At 37.4% G+C, this 5,751-nt stretch overlaps 1 pseudogene; it reads right to left on the bottom strand.

The window, feature by feature from the left end:
* Window positions 1-911: 911 nt before the first annotated feature.
* On the bottom strand, window positions 912-2,029 carry LOC101697237 (cysteine and histidine-rich domain-containing protein 1-like; annotated as a pseudogene).
* Window positions 2,030-5,751: the final 3,722 nt, after the last annotated feature.

The raw sequence follows: 5,751 nt of genomic DNA, 5'->3' as shown, positions 1-5,751 counted from the left end.
TAGTAGGAAATTAGGTTTAAATCAGTTTTTACTTTTTAGTTTTGAAACAGTTGTGTGGTTTATTTTCTCCTTTCCTGTCACCTTTCATTTTGCTTCATATATAGAAAATTAAAATATAGGGAGAAATAATCAGAAAGACGAGGTTCTTTTCTCTTTTTTTGTCATAAAGCAAAATTTATGTATTTACTTTTCCCGTACTCCAATGTATTGACACAAACCTCTGTGTTTATACTTTTGCAGTTTTTCATCCATCATGGAAACTGGATGTATTTCTTTTTATAGATAACTAAAAGATTAAAAGGTCTTAAGACTGTATGTAAATCAAGTATAATTTAGTCATAAGATTATACAAATAATCAGAAAATAGATTTTTAACATTAATGCTTAGTCCTATAAAATGGTTAATCTTAGCCAGATTGATACTTCCATAATTTTACTTCTTGCATTTTTAAATCACACGCTTAGCAAGCAGTATAGGTATTGATTTAATTTTTACATTAAATTGTTGAAGAATTCTAATTTGTTAGTCAACACATACTCCCTTTTACCTTTTATCTCAGAATTAATCCTTCTAGAAGAACTATCCATGTAGGAAGACAATGTGTATCTTCCTTAAAGGCTTTCAAGTATTGCTAGCAAAAGTTCATGAAATATCTGATTAAAATTTGATGTTTTATATTTTACTAATTACAGGACAAAAGTTCTTTAAGAAGTCTTACATTATTTTTCTGCCTAACACTGTATTGTACTGAGAAATCCTACAATTATGTTTATGAGGCATTTTCCAGCTTCTTCAAGTATGGGACACAAATATTTTTCTAACAGGAAAAATGAATAGTGAATCTTACAGAACTCAAAAGGAAGACAGAAGACAAAAAGATAACCTGACTTTGGCTTTTAAGAACCCAACGTTGACCCTGAAATGCCAAATTCACAGACAAAAACAGCAACAAAAGATTACAGCAGCAAGCCACATCTTCACCACATGTCATTAAGAATTCTGAAATAGGCAATAGCTTTTTCTTCTTCTACTCAATCTGTAATATCTTCTTTTTGTTTTTCCTGTTTTTTGGTTGTAGGCAGTTCAAGGCTTGCCCACTGCATAGGTTCAGCTTTTCTCATGGTGATTTCAATCTTTGTAGCAGTCATAGTTACATAACTTCACTTTACATTGATCACACCCTATAATTTCACGTTTTGATGAAATTGTTTCTCTCCTTCAAACACAATGTGCACATTTAATGAAGTCCTATTCGCTTTTACTCGACTAAGATCAGGAAGTGAATTTTTAGCATACACTGAAATGGTGACTTCACCCCCAGTCTGATGCCAGTCATGTCTACATGGAACAACTTTTTCCCCAGCATCCTTTTCAGTCCACATGTATTTCCCGGTTGTACAGCCCTCTTGGGCTAAGAACGTATTGAAATCAGGGTTGTCTTCTACAACAACTCCAATATTTCATCCCCTCAAGGAAAATAGGTACTCCAGAATGGTATATGCCTACTTCTTCTAGACTCTGTGGACCCTGATACATCTTCAAACATCCTCCATGTTTCCATGAGGTCCCAAACTTAATTACATCACTATCTTCTTCTTTCTTATTTTCTTCATTTCCTGATGACAGTTAAAGTTTATCAAGTGCTTGTTTTAGGGAGGCAGATATTTTTAATTCCAAACTCGTCATTGGTTCATTTGGGCTTGGTCTTTTTATTGCTTCTACTGGTTTTGGTAGTTGAATGGTATGTTCCTGAAACCTGGGTTTCAGTTCAGATAGTTCATTCTTCTCAGTAGTCCTGACTTCTGGCGTGACTGGCTCTGATGGTTTCTTACTATTCTGTCTACCTTTTGTACAGCCTACAATACAAAAGAAGTCAGAAAAATCAGTTGCTCTTCTTTTACAGCAAGACCAACCCTTTAATGCATCATGAAAGACCGGAGCACCTGGATGGCATCTACAGGCATCACCGGAATTGGTCTCGGGATCGAAGGGCTGACTGCAGCCCCGGTTGTAGCACAGTAGGGCCATCTTTCTTTCCCACTGTTACAGCCAAAGCCAAAAAATCTTGGTTGATTTCTTAATAGCAGCCATTCTCTCTGGGGTGAGGTGGAATCTCAGTGTTGTTTTCATCTGCATCTCTCGAATGACCACTGATATTGAACATTTTTTCGTATGTTACTATCACCATTTGAATAGGTTTTTCTTATTTCTGTTTCATAGATAAAAATAAGTTTGTAGAGGTTTCAGTCCATAATCAGCTGGCTCCAGGGCAGGGATGGCAAACAGGCATTGAAGAGGAGAAACAACATGGCACGAGAGAGTTAACCTCATCTCCCTGTCCCTTTTATCTTATTCAGATTACTTAGGGCAGATAGCACTCACCCTTAATCCTAGTGCCCTTGAGCCTAGCACTGCATCATTAATCAATTCCAGCTTCGCACACTCTAGATCATCACATTCTATGACCATGTGAGGCTTTTGGGGGACCTCCAGATCCAAACCATAACATTCTGCCACTGGCCCCCCAAAGACTCATGTACATTCCTTTACATAAAAGGCATTTAGTTCATCTCTAAGAGTAGCTAAAGTCCTAAAGGTTTCAGCTTTGCTGAAAAGTCCAAGTCCAAAATCTCTGAGATTTAAGGCAAACTTTTTAACTGCAAGCCCCTGTACAAATGAAAAGGAAGTCAAACACTTCCAACATTCAATGGCACAAGATAGATGTTACCATTCCAAAAGGTACAAACAGGAGGATGCAAAGGAATGGGACCAAAATAAGTCCAATAAGTCCAATAAATCCAAAATCCAGCAGGGCAACTACTAAGTCCTGTAGTTCCCTGTGTAGCATCCAAGGCAATCTGTGGCAAGTTGTGAACTCCAAAGGGCTTGGGTGGCTCTGCCTCTGTGGCACTTCTGGTGGTTGTAGCTCCCATGGCTTCTCTCTTGGGCTGGCTCTGCTCCCTCTTTGCAGTTTTACTCAGATGATCCACACTCCTGGCTTCTCCAAACTTCTGGTCTCCAGTGCACCTTTGGCTTTACACTCACAGCTTCACACACTGCCGTCTCAGGTGCACCCTGCCTGGACTCCCAGGCCTTCTTCTGAGATCTGAGTGGAAGCCTTCCTGACCCCACAACTCTTGGATTCTGCATGTGCCTAAAACCAGTGTCACGTGAATGATGCCAAGGTCTCCTGCCAGCTGGGGCATTAGTAACCAGTCTGCCCTCTCTCTTGGCTGTGTCCAGTGCCTATGAACCAAATCCCCAGGAACAACTTCCTTAAACTGCCATTTTGGAACAACTTCCCTAGGCCACCACCATTCTGGAACATGGTGTGATTGCCGCCATTTTTGAGAAGTTATTTTCTTTTTTCCTTTGGTAGTTTATCCTATGGTAGATGAGATAGGAAGCAACTGAGTTTGAAGTCACAGCCTACAGCATGAGATAAAGCCTTGAGGAGTTACGTCTAATGGAAATCTCAGAGAGCAGTACTGTTAAATCTTGAAAGAATAGAGCTGAAGCATCTGAAAGAAATTAGGCATTTCTCTGAATCCAGAAAAAAAACAGTAAATATAAGAAACATAAACAAAATTGTACGGCAAGGGGACCAATTTCTCTTTACATTTTTATTCAACTTAATGTGTTTTTTTCTATGAGATAATATACTTGAGTGTTGAATGTTTAGTTGACACGATTTAGTAAAGGTTTAGTTCCCAAAACTTTAGTGGGAACCTCAACATCAGTAAGAGAGGGGCAAAGGAAGTTTAAGCTCCATTCTCCCACTCACAGAAGGTTCATTTTTGCAGCTATTCAGACTTGAACACCATGTGAAACGAGTCTCAGAGCACTACTCAGTTGGCAGAACTGACTCATCTGCAGAACTCTGAAGGGCAAAAAGAATAGTCTTACCCGACTGTGGTGCCCCTCTCCCTCCCCTGAGTTGGCACAACTCCACAAAAGGTTTCCTGACCCCACAGTTTCAATGGGTCAGTCAGGAAATTAAAATAGAAATTCAAAATATCTTGAGAAAAATGAAAGTGGCAACAACAGCCAACATTATGGGATACAGCAAGAGCACTTCTAAGAGGGAGGGTTATAGCCATAAACAACTACATAGAGAAAGAAAAAAGCTATTCAGTGTACAACCTAATATACTTTAAGTTCCGCTAAGAAGACCAAAGTGGGTTCAAAGTTAGAAGAAAGAAATAAAGAGATGTGAGCATGAAAAGAGACTAGAGAAGCAACTGAAAAGGATAATAAAAGGGTGAGTTGGTCTTTTGAAAAGAAAGTCAAAAAAACTTTAGCTAGATAAAAAAAAGAATGATGACTCAAATAAAATCAGAAATGAAGGAAGAATCTTTACAGAAGATACCATGGAAATACAGAAGAGCATAAAATACTACTACAAACAAGTATGTATCAACAAATTGGATAACCTAGAAAAATAAGTAAATTTTAAGACACATAAAACCTCCTAAGACAAAATCATGAAGTAATAGAAAATCTGAATAGAACTATAGAACAACAATGACCAAGGAGATTGAATCAGTAGTGAAAAGCCTCCTATTAAAGAAAAGCCTACAATCTGATGGCCTAACTGCTGGATTCAAACAAACAGTTAAAGAACTTACAGTATCAATCCTTTTTAGACTTGTAAAATATTGAATGGAAGGAATGTTTCCCAACTTTTTATGAGTCCAGCATTAACCCGACACTAAAGCCAGGCACGGACATTTCAAGAAAAGAAAATTACATGCTAATATTCTTGATGGACATAGATTCAAAAATTTTCAACAGCAACATGTAAAAAAATCCTGAATTTGGCAGTACATTAAAAGAATCATCCCACATAATCAAGTGGGATTCATTTCTGGGTTGCAAGAATAGTTCAACAGGCAAATCAATAAATGTGATCAATCATTTTAACAGAATCAAATACAAAAAAACAATATGACCACCTCACTACCTACAGAGAAAAGCATTTGACGTAATTCACCATGGTAAAAATTCTCACCAAATCAGGTAGAGAAGGACTGTTCCTCAGTACGATAAAGGCTATATGCACAGCTAATGTTACACTCAATAGTGAAAAGCTGCGTCTCTCTCTAATATATGGAACAAGACAAAGAGGCCTATTCTTCCCGTTTTTATTCAAAATGAACAAAGCTGGAGGTATGATGCTATCCAATTTCAAACTATACTAAAGTTACAGTACTTAAATTGCCAGAGTACTGTATTGACAAAAACTAGGCACATCAAACAATGGAATAAACCAGAGAGCTCAGGAATGAACATACGTGATCAACTGATTTTTGACAAAGGTTCTAAGAATATGCAAGGGGAGAGGATAATTTTGATGTTAGGAAAACGGGAGGTCCACTTGCAGAAGAATGAAATTAGACTCCTATTTCACACCATAAATAAAAATAAACTCCAAATGTATTAAAGATGTAAATGTAAGAAAACATAGTGGAAAGAGCACATAACATTGGTCTGGGAAAGGTTTGTTTTGGATTTGACCAAAAATATAGAGGCAATAAAAGCCTAAATAGACAACGTGATCACATCAAGTCAAAAAGACTTCAGCCAAACAAATAATTAACAATGTATAGAGACTACTTACAGATTGGAAGAAAGTACTTACCAGTTATATACCTAGTAAGAGATTAATATCCAAAGTGTATAAAAAGCTCAAACAACTCAACAGCAAAAAGAGTAGGGAAGGGGAGATAAAAGAAAAAGAAAAATCCAAT

Source organism: Heterocephalus glaber, unplaced genomic scaffold (genome assembly GCF_053883595.1).
Source record: "Heterocephalus glaber isolate CG9 unplaced genomic scaffold, H.glaber_assembly_v1.0 deba00001460, whole genome shotgun sequence".
Taxonomy (NCBI): Eukaryota; Metazoa; Chordata; class Mammalia; order Rodentia; family Bathyergidae; genus Heterocephalus; species Heterocephalus glaber.
The sequence above is the reverse complement of the archived record's forward strand: the minus strand, read 5'-3'. Positions and strand labels throughout refer to the sequence as shown.